This window comes from Microcaecilia unicolor, chromosome 7 (genome assembly GCF_901765095.1).
Source record: "Microcaecilia unicolor chromosome 7, aMicUni1.1, whole genome shotgun sequence".
Lineage (NCBI taxonomy): Eukaryota > Metazoa > Chordata > Amphibia > Gymnophiona > Siphonopidae > Microcaecilia > Microcaecilia unicolor.
This window is the reverse complement of record NC_044037.1, coordinates 248,520,167-248,537,530: the sequence shown is the minus strand read 5'-3', so window position 1 is coordinate 248,537,530 and position 17,364 is coordinate 248,520,167. Positions and strand designations below refer to the sequence as shown.

General features: G+C 48.1%; 4 non-coding genes across 4 annotated transcripts; all 4 read right to left on the bottom strand.

Moving 5' to 3' along the window:
* Positions 1-7,273: 7,273 nt before the first annotated feature.
* TRNAS-UGA lies at positions 7,274-7,355 on the bottom strand. Its single transcript has one exon. It is a non-coding gene; the product is annotated as a tRNA-Ser (tRNA).
* Positions 7,356-9,146: 1,791 nt separating this feature from the next.
* TRNAS-UGA lies at positions 9,147-9,228 on the bottom strand. Its single transcript has one exon. It is a non-coding gene; the product is annotated as a tRNA-Ser (tRNA).
* Positions 9,229-13,557: 4,329 nt separating this feature from the next.
* On the bottom strand, positions 13,558-13,639 carry TRNAS-UGA. The gene has a single exon. It is a non-coding gene; the product is annotated as a tRNA-Ser (tRNA).
* A 1,792-nt stretch (positions 13,640-15,431) lies between these two features.
* Positions 15,432-15,513, bottom strand: TRNAS-UGA. The gene has a single exon. It is a non-coding gene; the product is annotated as a tRNA-Ser (tRNA).
* Between the last annotated feature and the right edge of the window lie 1,851 nt (positions 15,514-17,364).

Below are 17,364 nucleotides of genomic sequence, written 5' to 3'. Positions count from 1 at the left end.
CAACCTTTGCTTAGAGGCCATGTCTGCTGCCCTGTGTCGTAGCCACAGACGACGGCGAGCCGCCACTGCTACTGCCATTTGTTTAGCCGAAGCTCTGACAAGGTCATAAAGGGCATCAGCCAGAAAGGACAAGGCCACCTCCATCTGCGGAGCCACATCCAAGAAGGGCTCTGCTCCATCTCCGGGCTGAGCCATTGCCTGTTGCAGCCAAGCTAGGCAGGCTCTCACAGCATAACAGCTGCATGCAGACGCCCGAACAGTGAGACCTGCAATTTCAAAGGACCGTTTCAACGCTGTTTCCAGCCTACGGTCTTGAACATCCTTCAGGGCAACACCTCCTTCAACAGGGAGGGTAGTTCTCTTTGTCACCGCAGTGACTAGGGCATCCACTGTAGGCATTTGAAAACGAGCCATATGTCCCTCACGCAGAGGGTATAACTGCCCCATAGCCCTGGAAACTCTCAAAGGTCCCTCGGGGTCAGCCCACTGAGCCGAAACAAGCTCTAGGATGCAGTCATGCAAAGGGAAGGCCCGAGCAGCTTTCTTGGTACTAGCCATCCTGGGATTACCCGAGGAGGCCATGCCACTGTCAGGATCTTCAATCGAGAGGGCCTGCAGGGTATCTGAAATAAGCGCTGGCAGCTCATCACGGTGGAAAATCCTCACCGTGGAGGGATCATCCAGATCCTGTGGTAAATCCGCACCTGACTCTGGTTCCTCAGACCAAGAACGTCTGTCAGAGTTCTCCGAATCCTCACACCCCGACCACGGGGGGGGGGGGGGGGGGGGGGGGGGGGGGGGAAGGTGCACCACAATCTGAAGGGGAATTAACCCTTCTGCGCTTATCTTTAGGCCAAGCATCCGGGAAAAAAGCCTCACTGGGCAGTCCCAGGCCAGAATCCATGGGGGGGGGGGGGCAATCAGAGGAGCCTCAGGCGACCCTTGAGGAAGGGCTGTTTTCATCATGTATGCTTTATGCAGCAAAAGCACAAAATCCGTGGAGAAAATCTCACCCTGGGCACCCAAATCCTGTCCGGTGCTAGCCACTCCTGAAATAACCTCATCTCGAGGTGCCCCACCCGGCTCAGGTCTCTCCGTATCCACGGAGGCCGCGCCATGCGGTGTAAGCAAAATGGCGCCCGCTGCCAGCTCAGAGCGGGAAGAAACATCGCTCGCCATGCTCGGGCCGGCTCCTATGCCAATACAGCACGATTTACAGAGCCCTGCTGCTGATTTGCGCTTGCCACAAGTGGAACAGCGCTTTACATTGTCCGCAGCCATCGCCGAAAAACGGTGGTAAAATCCAAAATGGCGGTTTCGCGCCAAAATCACCCCGATCGCGGGCCCACCCCGGAGGAGTTGGAAAACACTCTTACCTCAAAGGATCTAGTGTACAACTACGATCCTGCTGAAAATCAGGTCAAAAACCTCTGTTCCAGCGTCTCTGCGTTTAAAAACGCGACGCGACTTTTTTTTTTTTTTTTTTTTAAGCTGTGAGGAAAGCAGAGGTATTGAAGACTCCGGAGGCTCAGATGAGTGGGAAAGGCAGGGAAAGGGCGAACCTATATGCCTGCATCCACTGTTGGTGGGTAAGGACAGGGAAAGCAAGGCAATATGTCCACATCCACAGAGGTATGGGTAAGGTAGGGAAAGGGCTAACCTATGTGCCTTTAAAGTGAAGCTGCTATAGCCTCCAACACCCCGGTTAACAACAGGCAAGCCAGGAACCACCTCCCGGCAGATTTTTCTGGAGCTCGAACAAGCTGCAGTCACCCTGCTAAGGGAGATAGAGAATACTGAAGAGGCAGTGGAGCTAGCTGGCCAAGAGGGCACTGTGAAAGTTTGAGTGCTCTCTATCTCCCCTGCTGGTTAATGGACATAACCCATACGTAATGGCTTCATCTGCTTGATGACAAGGAAATAACATTTTCTTTGTTACAGAGTTTACCTGCCTCTCGAGGGTAAGGTTGCGATCGAGTGTGACACCGCCAGTGGAGCACCCCCCACCTGCTGACACCTGGGGCGGACCGCCCCCACCGCCCCGCCCTTGGTACGCCACTGTAGCCAGTTAGCACCAATATACATTGGCTGAACAGCTAAGTTTAGCAGCCAGATAGACCAGTGTAAATAGCAGGTCTGTCTTTGGCCGACGTAACTTAGCTGGTCAGCCAATTAATATCGGCTTAACTGGTTATGTTTTTAGCTGCAAAAAAAAGGAAATTCAATACCTGTTGCTGGATTCGGCCCCAGCATTGAATTTCTGGTTTACTGCCGACCGCAAGGATTAGCCAAGCTCCCTCCCATGATCTCAGTTTCGACCCCTTGGTTCTCAGGATGTTGCTCTAACCATTAAGCAAACTCCAAATTATGTGATAGATAATGAGGGTTACTTTTTAAAATGTTTTTTTTTTTTTAAACACTGTGATACAATTTATTTTCCTCAACAATGTTATTAGAATTTAAGAAACTGAGGGGCCCTTTTACTAAGGCGCATAGGCGCCTACGCACATCAATTTGGAATTACCGCCCAGCTACCACGTGCCCTGGGCAATAATTTCATTTTTTACACACCGATACATGCGGCAGAAAATAATTTTTATTTCCTACCATGTGACATTAACTGGGCAGTAATTGGCAGTGAACACACGCTGACGATTACCACCCGGTTAACTCATGAGACCTTACCGCTGAGTCAATGGGTGACAGTAAGGTCTCAGGTCCAAAATGGACAAGTGCTGATTTTTATTTTGCTCCATGTCCAGTTTCGGCAAAAAAAAGCCTTTTTTGCAGGTGCGCTGAAAAATGGACCTACAACAAAGCAGATAAGAAGTTGTTGCTTTTGGATTTTTTTTTTTTTGGCAGCCAAACAGACTTCTAAAATGGAATTCTACATGTGAAAGTGAGGCTTTCATATATGTGAAAAAGGCAATCCATTGGATACTGACTTTTTATATGTTTCCTTCCGAGATTGCCAGTTGTGGTGCACATGTCAATTATTTACATGTGGATGGGGTTCATTTAAAGAACCTAAATACATGGCGATAGCCTTCTTTGGATACCACATGATGAAGGCTTCAACACTCATGTCTGTTTGAAATTTATGGCTGCCACTTCATAATATCACTCTGTTCCAGTAAAGGTGCTACTACTAGTACTACTATTTAACATTTCTAAAGCGCTACCAGGGTTTCGCAGCGCTGTACAATCTAACAAAGAAGGACAGTCCCTGCTCAAAGGAGCTTACAATCTAAAGGACAAAAAAGTGCAGTCAATCAAATTGGGGGCAGTCTAGATTTCCTGGATAGAGGTACAATGGTTAGGTACCAAAAGCGACATTGAAGAGGTGGGCTTTGAGCAAGGATTTGAAGATGGGCAGGGAGGGGGCTTGGCGTATGGGCTCAGGGAGTTTATTCCAAGCATAGGGTGAGGCGAGGCAGAAAGGGCGGAGCCTGGAGTTGGCGGTGGTGGAGAAGGATACTGAGAGGAGGGATTTGTCCTGTGAGCGGAGGTTACGAGTAGGAGTGTAAGGGGAGATGAGGGTGGAGAGGTAATGAGGGGCTGCAGATTGCATTTGTAGGTTAGTAGGAGGAGCTTGAACTGTATGCGGTACCTGATCAGAAGCCAGTGAAGTGACTTGAGGAGAGGGGTGATATGAGCATATCGGTCTAGGTGGAAGATAAGACAGGCAGAAGAGTTCTGAACGGATTGAAGGGGGGATAGATGGTTAAATGGGAGGCCAGTGAGGAGTAGGTTGCAGTAGTCAAGGCGAGAGGTGATGAGAGAGTGGATGAGAGTTCGGGTGGTGTGCTCGGAGAGGAAGGGGCGAATTTTGCTGATGTTATAGAGAAAGAAGCGACAGGTCTTGGCTGTCTGCTGGATATGGGCAGAGAAGGAGAGGGAGGAGTCCAAGATGACTCCGAGGTTGCGGGCAGATGAGACGGGGAGGATGAGGGTGTTGTTGACTGAAATAGAGAGTGGAGGGAGAGGAGAAGTGGGTTTGGGTGGAAAGACAATGAGCTCAGTCTTGACCATGTTCAGTTTCAGGTGGCAGTTGGACATCCAGGCAGCAATGTCGGATAAGCAGGCTGATACTTTGGCCTGGGTTTCCGCAGTGATGTCTGGTGTGGAGAGGTAAAGCTAGGTATCGTCAGCATAAAGATGGTATTGGAAACCATGAGATGAGATCAGCGAGCCCAGGGAAGAGGTGTAGATTGAAAAAAGAAGGGGTCCAAGGACAGATCCCTGAGGAACTCCAACAGAGAGTGGGATGGGGTGGAGGAAGATCCATGAGAATACTCTCTGAAGGTATGGTGGGAGAGATAAGAGGAGAACCAGGAGAGGACAGAGCCCTAGAACCCAAATGAGGATAGTGCAGCAAGAAGTAAATTATGATTGACAGTGTCAAAAGTGGCGGATAGGTCGAGGAGGATGAGGATAGGTGCTTCTGGGACTCATTTTCGAAAGAGAAGGGCATCTATCTTTCAACATAAATTGGAAGATGGACGTCCTTCTCACAGGGACGTCCAAATCGGTATGATCGAATCCCGATTTAGGATGTCTCCAACTGCACTCTGTTGCAAAGATGGCCAAAGTTTAAGGGTGCGTGTCAGAGGCCTAGCAAAGGCGGAACTTTGGCGTGCCCAACACTTGGACGTCATTGACCCATAATCTAAAAAAACAAGGACGTCCCTCACGAACACTTGGACGTTTTTACTCGGACCTGTTTTTCTTAAGAGTAAGGAACAGAAAGGTGCCCAAAATGACCAGATAACCACCGGAGAGAATCAAGGATGACCTCCCCTTACTCCTCCAGTGGCCACTAACCCGCTCCAACCCCTCAAAAAACAGCTTTCAAAATATGTCGTGCCAAACTGTATGCCAGCCTCAGATGTCATACTCAAGTCCATGACAGCACATGCAGGTCCCTAGAGCAATTTTAGTGGGTACTGCAGTGAACTTCAGAGAGGCAGACCCAGGCCCATACCCACCCTACCTCTTACATTTGTGGAGGAAACAGCGAGCTCTCCAAAACCCACCACAGAACCACTGTACCCAACTATAGGTGCCCACCTTCACCCATAAGGGCTATGGTAGTGGTGTACAGTTGTGGGTAGTGGTTTTGGGGGGCTCAGCACACATGGTAAGGGAGCTATGTTCCTGGGAGCAATTTATGAAGTCCACTGCAGTGCCCCTAGGGTGCCCAGTTGTTGTCCTGGCATGTCAGGGGGGCCAGTGCACTAGAAATGCTGGCTCCTTCCACATCCAAATGGCTTGCATTTGGCCGTTTTTGACATTATTATAAATGTATCCCACATTTTCCCACCTATTTGCAGGCTCAATGTTCCGTAATGGCGATCGCCAATTCCGGAACAAGAAATACATAGGTGACAGAGTGGATAAGGGAATTTTCGTAATGAGAAATAAAAAGGTATTGCGTTAAAGATCAATTGTGATAGATTAACTTAAGCACTCAAGAATAGAGAGTTCTGTTTTGTACAGTTCTGTTATGAGTTTTGTTGTCTGGTGTTTAGGATGGATCAATGTGGTATGTTCCATTTGGCTTGGTCTGATCTCATTGCAAAATAGTTTGAAATCCTTTTGTGCTTTGCTGGACTGCTGCTTCAGTGTTAGAAGATTTGTGAAGGGATTTGGCCCTATGAACGGCAAGGCTTGCCAAAGATAGAAAAAATAATCCTCTACTAGTAAGAGGAACTTTGTAGCCCCTTAGTCAGCAGGATTTGAACCTGTATAGGGAGAACAGAGTGGATTTTTAGTCCATCACCTTAACCATGCAGCCATGACTACCACTTGCCAGAAGTGGTTATGACCCTCTCAAAGCTTTTTGTCCACGCCTGTGGCAAAAAACGGTCATGCCTATGCCCAAAGCCTACTACTTCTTATTAACAGCTTTCTTCTCCCTCATCATCTCCTGACTCTGTGTTTCTTCACATCTTCAAATCTGTAAGAATGATTCTGAGCACAGGCCATGGAGTGATTGCTTTCAAAGAAGCAGAAATGCATTGTCCTTGTGGCAAATAACCACTCTTCTGTTTATTGCACCAGGTCTTGGAATGTCAACACGTCTACCATTATAGACTTAAAGAGAGATTCCCCAGAAGTGTACTCTACCCCCGCGCTCAACTTTTTTCTTTCACCGCCCTCTCTATGTAAGAAAAGATAGATTTAATCACCAGGCAGAGCCCTGTGATCTCGGACAGGCTAGTCTGTTCATTGTGCACAGCTAAACATAAAGCAGGAGGAATAAAATCAAACAATACCAATCAGCCTTCTTGTATAGATACTGTCTGGAAATGGTAAGATCTGGCAGGAAAATAAAAGACAAGGAAGAGAAGGGATACTGACGGTAAAAAAAAGAAAGATAACAGACAATTAATGGCTCCTCCTCTTCTTCCTCCTTTGCAACCACTCACTCACACATATAGACATTTTGGAAGGATGAAGACTTTAAAGGTTCAGCTTACAGAATTTCTTTCCCATATACCGTGTTTTCTGATATCAGCAAGTCCCACGGCCATGCAAGGAAATGGGACAACAGAACCTGCGCTTATCTGTTTTGCCAGCGGTTTCTCTTCTGGCAGCAAATCCATCTTATTTGTTTTTAAGGCAGTGTCCTGGGCTGCACCTTCCATGGGTCTGTATTCGTCAATGCCGTTAAAGGTGACTGATGGCCTAAGAGCGTGTTTCTGTTACCACTATGTACCTTCTATGACCCGCTGGTCCTTGTGCTTTCAAAATGTACAGTACTGGCTTACAGCGATTCTTGCAGATTACCTCTTGGGCAGCGAAGAGATTTTGTGTTCACACATCCAAGTTTTCAAGACCATTATGAGGCCAGACTCTGTGCCATTGACGCTGGATTTCTGCGGATCCTTAGGTTGCGAGATGTTTACCTAAAGCATCTAGTTCAAGTTCCTGTGCACTGAGGTGTGCTCTATTAGTCGCCAGTGCTTTCTAAAAAGGTTTTTGCATTCGAAAAAGCACTAGCATTATGATCAGAAAAGCTTTTTCCCACAGGAACTTGCTTCAGATTTGGTTGGTGGCAGCCTACCATGTGGCATGACTCGTTGAGATGTTCTATTTGGCTTGGTCTGATCTCATTAGAAAATAGCTTGAAATCCTTTTGTGCTTTGCTGGACTGCAGCTTCAGTGTTTACAGATTCGTGAAGGGAGTTGGCCACATGAACTATAAGACTTCCTTCCCAAAAGAGGGTATAAAAATCAAAACTCTGCTAGTAAGACAACCTTGCTGCCCCGTAGTCAGCAGGATTTGAACCTGCGCAGGGAGACCCCAATGGATTTCAAGTCCATCGCCTTAACCACTCGGCCATGACTACCACCTGACTGTGACTGTACTCTGCAGGAACTTGGGTTATGTCCCAGTAAAAGCTTCTCCTCTGTGTTTCATCCTGTCTTACTGTCTCTCAGGTTGATTCTGAACACATAGCCCTACAGGGTTTGCTTTCAGTAGAAGCGGAAATGAATTACCTTTGGTGCAAATAACCACTCTTGTATTCATTGCACCAGGACTTGGAAAGTCCACACATCTACCATTATAGACTTATGGAGACGTTCCCGAGAAGTGTACTCTACCCCTGCTCTCACCTTATTTCTTTCACCTCCCTCTATATGTATACCAAAGATGTTTCAATCAGTGCCGTAGCAAGGGCGACTGTCACCCGGGGTGGTTCACCGCTGCACACCCCCCCCCCCTCCGGGTGCAGCACAACACCCCCCTCCTCAGCGCATCGACCCCCCCCCCCCGGAGTGCATTCTTCCCAGTAGCGTAGGAAAGGGGGGGAGGGCCGGCCCACCTCGAGTGCACGTTGCTGGGAGCTGCGTCGGCTCCTCTGGTTCCCTGCTCTCTCTGCCCCGGAACAGGAAGTAACCTTTTCTGGGGCAGAGGGAGCCGACATCTCCTCCAGCATGCGGCATGCACCTGGGGCAGACCGCCCCTCCCATCCTCCCTCCTAGGCCATGGGTTTCAATACATTTACCTTGGGGAACAAAAAAAAGGGTAGATTTCATCAGCTGTCAAAGCCATGTGATCTTAGTCTGTTCATTTTGCAGAGCTCAAGGGAAAGCAGGAGGAATAATATCAAGCAATACCAATCAGACTTCTTCTCTGGCTAACGGTCTGGAAATGACAAGAGCTGGCAGGAAAAGAAAAGACGAGTAAGAGGAGGGCTAGCGATGGTAAAACAGAAAGGGAACCAACAGCTAATGGAGCCTCCACTTGCCTTCCCTATGCAAGCATTCATTCACGTATACAGGCCCTTTGGAAGTGTGAAGACTTTAAAGGCTGACTTTACAGAATTTCTTTCCATTATACCGTGCTCTCTGATATCCGCAGGTCCCACGGCCCGGTGCGGGAACGGGTAATAACTCTTTCCTGGTCTTTCTTACAGAATCTGCGTGTTTCTGTTTCTCCAGTGGTTTCTTTCCTAGCAGTGATCCATCTCATTTGTTTATAAGGCAGTGGCCTGAGCTGCACCTTCCACGACACGTGTTTGTATGCGTCGATGTTGTTTAAAGTGGCTGGCTGCCTAAGAGCGTGGCTGTGTTCCCCATGTGTAACCTCTATGACCCGCTGCTCCTTCTGCTTTCAAAACTTACAGCCTTGGCATACAGTTGTTCTTGTGGATTACCTCATGGGCAGCGAGGAGATTTTGTGTTCACGCATCCAAGTTTTCAAGACCATTAAAGGCAAGTCTCCCTGCCATTGACTCTGGATTGCTGCAGCTCCTTAGGTTGCGAGATGTTTACCTACACCATCTAGTTCAAGTTCCTGTGCACTGAGGTGTGCTCTGTTAGTCGCCAGTGCTTTCTGAAAAGGTTTTTGCATTCGAAAAAGCACTAGCGATATGATCTGAAAAGCTTTTTCCCACAGGAACTTGCTTCAGATTCGGTTGGTGGCAGCCTTCCATGTGGCATGACTCATTGAGATGTTCTATTTGGCTTGGTCTGATCTCATTAGAAAATAGCTTGAAATCCTTTTGTGCTTTGTTGGACTGCAGCTTCAGTGTTTTCAGATTCGTGAAGGGAGTTGGCCACATGAACTATAACACTTCCTTCCCAAAAGGGGGTATAAAAATCAAAACTCTACTAGTAAGACAACCTTGCTGCCCCATAGTCAGCAGAATTTGAACCTGCGCAGGGAGACCCCCATGGATTTCAAGTCCATCGCCTTAACCACTCGGCCATGACTACCACCTGACTGTAACTGTACTATGCAGGAACTTGGAGTTATGACCCAGTAAAAGTTTCTCCTCTGTCTTACTGTCTCTCAGGTTGATTCTGAACACATAGCCCTACAGGGTTTGCTTTCAGTAGAAGCGGAAATGAATTACCTTTGGTGCAAATAACCACTCTTGTATTCATTGCACCAGGACTTGGAAGGTCCACACATCTACCATTATAGACTTATGGAGACGTTCCCGAGAAGTGTACTCTACCCCTGCTCTCACCTTATTTCTTTCACCGCCCTCTATGTATACCAAAGATGTTTCAATCAGTGCCGTAGCAAGGGCGACTGTCACCCGGGGTGGTTCACCGCTGCGCACCCCCCCCCCCTCCGGGTGCAGCACAACACCCCCCTCCTCAGCGCATCGACCCCCCCCCCCCCGGAGTGCATTCTTCCCAGTAGCGTAGGAAAGAGGGGGAGGGCCGGCCCACCTCGAGTGCACATTGCTGGGAGCTGCGTCGGCTCCTCTGGTTCCCCGCTCTCTCTGCCCCGGAACAGGAAGTAACCTGTTCCGGGGCAGAGGGAGCCGACATCTCCTCCAGCATGCGGCATGCACCTGGGGCAGACCCCCCCTCCTAGGCCATGGGTTTCAATACATTTACCTTGGGGAACAAAAAAAAGGGTAGATTTCATCAGCTGTCAAAGCCATGTGATCTTAGACAGGACAGTCTGTTCATTTTGCAGAGCTCAAGGGAAAGCAGGAGGAATAATATCAAGCAATACCAATCAGACTTCTTCTCTGGCTAACGGTCTGGAAATGACAAGAGCTGGCAGGAAAAGAAAAGACGAGTAAGAGGAGGGCTAGCGATGGTAAAACAGAAAGGGAACCAACAGCTAATGGAGCCTCCACTTGCCTTCCCTATGCAAGCATTCATTCACGTATACAGGCCCTTTGGAAGTGTGAAGACTTTAAAGGCTGACTTTACAGAATTTCTTTCCATTATACCGTGCTCTCTGATATCCGCAGGTCCCACGGCCCGGTGCGGGAAGGGGTAATAACTCTTTCCTGGTCTTTCTTACAGAATCTGCGTGTTTCTGTTTCTCCAGTGGTTTCTTTCCTGGCAGTGATCCAGTGGCGTACCTGGGGTATTTGACACCCGGGGCCGATCATTTTTTAACACCCCCCCCCCCCCCCCAAATCCAGTATTATACATACTGAGAATACAAAATACAACAAATATCATCCAGGACCTACAAAGCAATTCTACCATATCTTAAGCAGTAACTTCTACGAGTCACACAAGAGTGTACCTAGGAAAAGGCAGCATCTTAAACATTGCAGTGAGCAGTAGAACATCAAACATCTATTGTAAAAGTAAACCAGCAAGAATAGCACAGATCATCGATCCTGCATAGTCAATGCCACAGGGGCGTAGCCAGACACCCAATTTTGGGTGGGCCTAGGCCCAAGATGGGTGGGCAGAAGAACCCCACCCAATTCCACATGTGATTTGGTCTCTCCTACATGCCATATGGTCTCTCAAACATCCCCCCCTCTCTCACATCTTTTAAATAGCAGATTTTCACCAGCGGCGAGCAGCAATTAATGCACACTGCTCATGTTGTTCCCACAGCCTTCCCAGTGATGCAACTTCCTGTTTCCTCATAGGCAGGAGTACGTCAGAAGGAAGGCTGTGGGGGCGGTGTGAGCAGTATGTATCAGTCACTGCTTGCTGCAGACGAAGATCTGCTATTTACAAGGTATGCAGGAGGGACAGTTGTTGGAAGTTTTCAGCTGGTGGGACTTGGGAATCTCTGCCAGCCACATCATAAGCGTGCTGCTACTGGGTGGGCCTGAGCCCAAAGTGGGTGGGCCTGGGCCCACCTAGGCCCACCCTTGGCTACGCCACTGCAATGCCAAAAGAAAACCATGTCTTTTTCACAGACACAGATACACCCTAATCCACTATAGAATAAGTAACCACAAACTGGTTTTAATCATTGTTGACGCTAAGACCTGCTAGTGAGCATTAGCAGTATAGCAAATTTTAAATTAAATATAAGCAATATAAATATTTAGACAAAAATTAAACTGAACCCCAAGAAGGCAGAGTCTGCATACAATGCAACACCACAGAAACAGTGATAGTGATGTATGTCCCCTAGTACTGTACAAAATATAAAGACAGCAGATGTAAATTTGAAAAAACTAGCAAATACCAATTCCCACTTTACAAATTAGCAAATAGAAATAAAACAAATAAGGAAAACAAGACAATACCATTTTATTGGACTAATACATTTAGTATTCAGAGGCCAAAACCTCCTTCCTCAGGTCAATACCGTATACTGCTATTACAGTATCCTGTCCTGACCTGAGTAAGGGGGTTTTGGTCTCTGAACGTTTGTCAAAATGTATTAAAATTAGTCCAATAAAAAATTACCTTTATTTCCATTTTCTATTTATAAACATGTATTAACACAGCTACAATAGTACTTTAACCTAAAGCAGAAAAAATAAAAAACATTTTATCTACCTTTGCTGTCACTGGTTTCTGCTTTCCTCATCTTCTCTTCACTCTCTCCCTTCCATCCACCATCTGCCCCTTCCATCCAGTGTCTGCCACCTCTTTCCCTTCCATCCAGTGTGTGCTCTCTCTGTCTCTGCCCATTCCATCCACCGTATGCCCCTGTCTGTCCTCTCTCCCCGCCTTCCAACCATTGTATGCCCTCTCTCTTGCTTCCATCCTGGATCTGTCCTCTTTGTCTCTGCCCTTCCATCCTCTGCCATTTCTCTGTCTTCCATCCAGGATCTGCCCTTTCTCTCTGTGCCCAATCCATCCACTATCTGCCCTTTCTCTCTCTCATCCATCCATGGTCTGCCATCTCACCCTCTCCCTTCCATCCAGGATCTCGCCTCTCTCTGTTTCTGCCCCTTCCATCTGCCCTTCCTATCCCTTCCATCCAGAATGTGCCCTTTCTTTCTCTGCCCCTTCCATCTATCATGTGCCCTTTCTCTCCCTTCCATCCAGGGTCTGCCCGCTTCCCTCTCTCTGCCCCATCTTCCATCCACCATCTGCCCTCTCTATCTCTGCCCTTTCTTTAATCCACTGTCACAGTCTGCCCTCTCCCTTGTCTGCCCTCTATCCTTTTTACTGGATCCATTTGCCCCCCCCCACGCCCCCCCAATGCTGCTGCTCATCCTCCTCCCGCTTCAAACTATCATCAGAAAAAAAATAATAAACCAAGATCGCGGGGCCCTACCTACTCGTGGCTGCCGACTGTGCTCCAGAACTGGAAGTGACGTCAGAGGGGCGGGATCGGCAGCCACGGGTAGTTTAGACCCTTCAATCTTCCTGCTTCTTGCTACTGCTGCTAGTCTGCTGGGTGAGAAGCAGGTAGTGGCGGTGGTGACACACAGGGCTAGAGGCTGCTGCAGGAAGGCGCAGGACCGTTGGCGACTCCGGCCAGAGGAGATGGAGAGGCAATAGCGGCAGCAATTTGGCAGGGGGTGGAGCAGAAGAAAGGCGCGCCGTGCGGAACCACCCAGAAGAGAGACAGGGTCGACGGGCCAAATAGAGCAGCGAGAGCAGAGCACCCCCTGCTGACTTGCACCCGGGGCAGTGGGGGGGCGGACCGCCCCCACCGCCCCCCCCCCCCCTTGGTATGCCACTGCAGTGATCCATCTCATTTGTTTATAAGGCAATGGCCTGAGCTGCACCTTCCACGACACGTGTTTGCATGCGTCGATGTTGTTCAAAGTGGCTGGCTGCCTAAGAGCGTGGCTGTGTTCCCCGTGTGTAACCTCTATGACCCGCTGCTCCTTCTGCTTTCAAAACTTACAGCCTTGGCATACAGTTGTTCTTGTGGATTACCTCATGGGCAGCGAGGAGATTTTGTGTTCACGCATCCAAGTTTTCAAGACCATTAAAGGCAAGTCTCCCTGCCATTGACTCTGGATTGCTGCAGCTCCTTGGGTTGCGAGATGTTTACCTACACCATCTAGTTCAAGTTCCTGTGCACTGAGGTGTGCTCTATTAGTCGCCAGTGCTTTCTGAAAAGGTTTTTGCATTCGAAAAAGCACTAGCGATATGATCTGAAAAGCTTTTTCCTACAGGAACTTGCTTCAGATTCGGTTGGTGGCAGCCTACCATGTGGCATGACTCGTTGAGATGTTCTATTTGGCTTGGTCTGATCTCATTAGAAAATAGCTTGAAATCCTTTTGTGCTTTGCTGGACTGCAGCTTCAGTGTTTACAGATTCGGGAAGGGTGTTGGCCACATGAACTATAAGACTTCCTTCCCAAAAGGGGGTATAAAAATCAAAACTCTACTAGTAAGACAACCTTGCTGCCCCGTAGTCAGCAGGATTTGAACCTGCGCAGGGAGACCCCAATGGATTTCAAGTCCATCGCCTTAACCACTCGGCCATGACTACCACCTGACTGTAACTGTACTCTGCAGGAACTTGGGTTATGTCCCAGTAAAAGCTTCTCCTCTGTGTTTCATCCTGTCTTACTGTCTCTCAGGTTGATTCTGAACACATAGCCCTACAGGGTTTGCTTTCAGTAGAAGCGGAAATGAATTACCTTTGGTGCAAATAACCACTCTTGTATTCATTGCACCAGGACTTGGAAAGTCCACACATCTACCATTATAGACTTATGGAGACGTTCCCGAGAAGTGTACTCTACCCCTGCTCTCACCTTATTTCTTTCACCGCCCTCTATATGTATACCAAAGATGTTTCAATCAGTGCCGTAGCAAGGGCGACTGTCACCCGGGGTGGTTCACCGCTGCGCACCCCCCCCCCCCTCCGGGTGCAGCACAACACCCCCCTCCTCAGCGCATCGACCCCCCCCCTAGTGCATTCTTCCCAGTAGCGTAGGAAAGGGGGGGAGGGCCGGCCCACCTCGAGTGCACGTCGCTGGGAGCTGCGTCGGCTCCTCTGGTTCCCCGCTCTCTCTGCCCCGGAACAGGAAGTAACCGTTTCCGGGGCAGAGGGAGCCGACATCTCCTCCAGCGGCGTGCACCTGGGGCAGACCGCCCCTCCCATCCCCCTTCCTAGGCCATTGGTTTCAATACATTTACCTTGGGGAAGAAAAAAAGGGTAGATTTCATCAGATGTCAAAGCCATGTGATCTTAGACAGGACAGTCTGTTCATTTTGCAGAGCTCAAGGTAAAGCAGGAGGAATAATATCAGGCAATACCAATCAGTCTTCTTCTCTGGCTAACGGTCTGGAAATGACAAGAGCTGGCAGGAAAAGAAAAGACGAGAAAGAGAAGGGCTAGTGATGGTAAAAAAGAAAGGGACCCAACAGCTAATGGAGCCTCCACTTGCCTTCCCTATGCAAGCATTCATTCACATATACAGGCCCTTTGGAAGTGTGAAGACTTTAAAGGCTGACTTTACAGAATTTCTTTTCATTATACCGTGCTCTCTGATATCCGCAGGTCCCACGGCCCGGTGCGGGAAGGGGTAATAACTCTTTCCTGGTCTTTCTTACAGAATCTGCGTGTTTCTGTTTCTCCAGTGGTTTCTTTCCTGGCAGTGATCCATCTCATTTGTTTATAAGGCAGTGGCTTGAGCTGCACCTTCCACGACACGTGTTTGTATGCGTCGATGTTGTTCAAAGTGGCTGGCTGCCTAAGAGCGTGGCTGTGTTCCCCATGTGTAACCTCTATGACCCGCTGCTCCTTCTGCTTTCAAAACTTACAGCCTTGGCATACAGTTGTTCTTGTGGATTACCTCATGGGCAGCGAGGAGATTTTGTGTTCACGCATCCAAGTTTTCAAGACCATTAAAGGCAAGTCTCCCTGCCATTGACTCTGGATTGCTGCAGCTCCTTGGGTTGCGAGATGTTTACCTACACCATCTAGTTCAAGTTCCTGTGCACTGAGGTGTGCTCTATTAGTCGCCAGTGCTTTCTGAAAAGGTTTTTGCATTCGAAAAAGCACTAGCGATATGATCTGAAAAGCTTTTTCCCACAGGAACTTGCTTCAGATTCGGTTGGTGGCAGCCTACCATGTGGCATGACTCGTTGAGATGTTCTATTTGGCTTGGTCTGATCTCATTAGAAAATAGCTTGAAATCCTTTTGTGCTTTGCTGGACTGCAGCTTCAGTGTTTTCAGATTCGTGAAGGGAGTTGGCCACATGAACTATAAGACTTCCTTCCCAAAAGGGGATATAAAAATCAAAACTCTACTAGTAAGAAAACCTTGCTGCCCCGTAGTCAGCAGGATTTGAACCTGCGCAGGGAGACCCCAATGGATTTCAAGTCCATCGCCTTAACCACTCGGCCATGACTACCACCTGACTCTAATTGTACTCTGCAGGAACTTGTGGTTATGACCCAGTAAAGGCTTCTCCTCTGTGTTTCATCCTGTCTTACTGTCTCTCAGGTTGATTCTGAACACATAGCCCTACAGGGTTTGCTTTCAGTAGAAGCAGAAATGAATTACCTTTGGTGCAAATAACCACTCTTGTATTCATTGCACCAGGACTTGGAAGGTCCACACATCTACCATTATAGACTTATGGAGACGTTCCCGAGAAGTGTACTCTACCCCTGCTCTCACCTTATTTCTTTCACCGCCCTCTATATGTATACCAAAGATGTTTCAATCAGTGCCGTAGCAAGGGCGACTGCCACCTGGGTGGTTCACAGCTGCGCACCACCCCCTCCGGGTGCAGCACAACACCCCCCTCCTTAGCACATCGACCCCCCCCCCCGGAGTGCATTCTTCCCAGTAGCGTAGGAAAGGGGGGGAGGGCCGGCTCACCTCGAGTGCACGTCGCTGGGAGTTGCGTCGGCTCCTCTGGTTCCCCGCTCTCTCTGCCCCGGAACAGGAAGTAACCTTTTCCGGGGCAGAGGGAGCCGAACATCTCCTCCAGCGGCATGCACCCAGGGCAGACCGCCCCTCCCATCCCCCCTCCTAGGCCATTGGTTTCAATACATTTACCTTGGGGAAGAAAAAAAGGGTAGATTTCATTAGCTGTCAAAGCCATGTGATCTTAGACAGGACAGTCTGTTCATTTTGCAGAGCTCAAGGTAAAGCAGGAGGAATAATATCAAGCAATACCAATCAGACTTCTTCTCTGGCTAACGGTCTGGAAATGACAAAAGCTGGCAGGAAAAGAAAAGACGAGAAAGAGAAGGGCTAGTGATGGTAAAAAAGAAAGGGACCCAACAGCTAATGGACATCTTGGTTTCGAAAATCGCCGAAAATCAGAAACGTCCATGTATAGGGACGACCAAATTTAAGGATTTGGATGTCCCTTACGATATTTCGTAATGAAAGATGGACGTCCATCTTGTTTCGAAAATATGGGTTTCCCTACCCCTGGATTTCGCCATTTTGCAAGGATGTCCAAATCACAACTTGGACGTCCCTTTCGAAAATGCCCCTCCACATGTACTAGCTATCATTAATGTATTTCCTTGGGGAAACTGGGTGTATAACGTAACTATATCTAAAGACAAATATACACCTAAATGTGCACCTTTGAAAATTGACTAAGACTGCATGCCAAATTTTAGTCCCTGAAATGTGGGCAGTGCCAGGGTAAATGTCTTGTTGAAGGAAGTAAGTTAGGAACTTAGCATTAACTTAAAGCCCTAAGCTTCTAAATTGGGTTTCAAAATATAGGCAGATAAATTTGGCTGAAGATTGTCCTAATTTTATGGCCCCCAAAATATACAGTCAAGCTCATAACTTTCTCTGAATATCAGAATCTGTCATTGTTTTGCTATGCATTTTTCCTCTCCTAGGTTAGTTCCAATGGCACAGGTCAATCGAGATCATAGGACATTTCAATTTGGGGGCAATCGGATGAGTGGGTTCACAGCCTTATAGCATCCACCTGGTCCTGAAGAGAAAGAAGAAAATTCTATACTGAGTACCACAATTTAGGTGCCTAGTCTATGACAACAATTACACAGGTAATTTCTGTTATGGAATGCTAATGTAAGTTGGCAGTTACATGCCTATATTTAGGCATGCTCACTTATACCATGTCAATAGAAGGCATAAAGATGCTTACAGTATTCTCTAGGTTAAGCATATAAATGTTGTACACCTCCATGCCCCACCCATATTCCTCCTTGTGAATGCCCTCATGTATTTACACACTAAAGGGTCTTTTTACAAAGGTACGCTA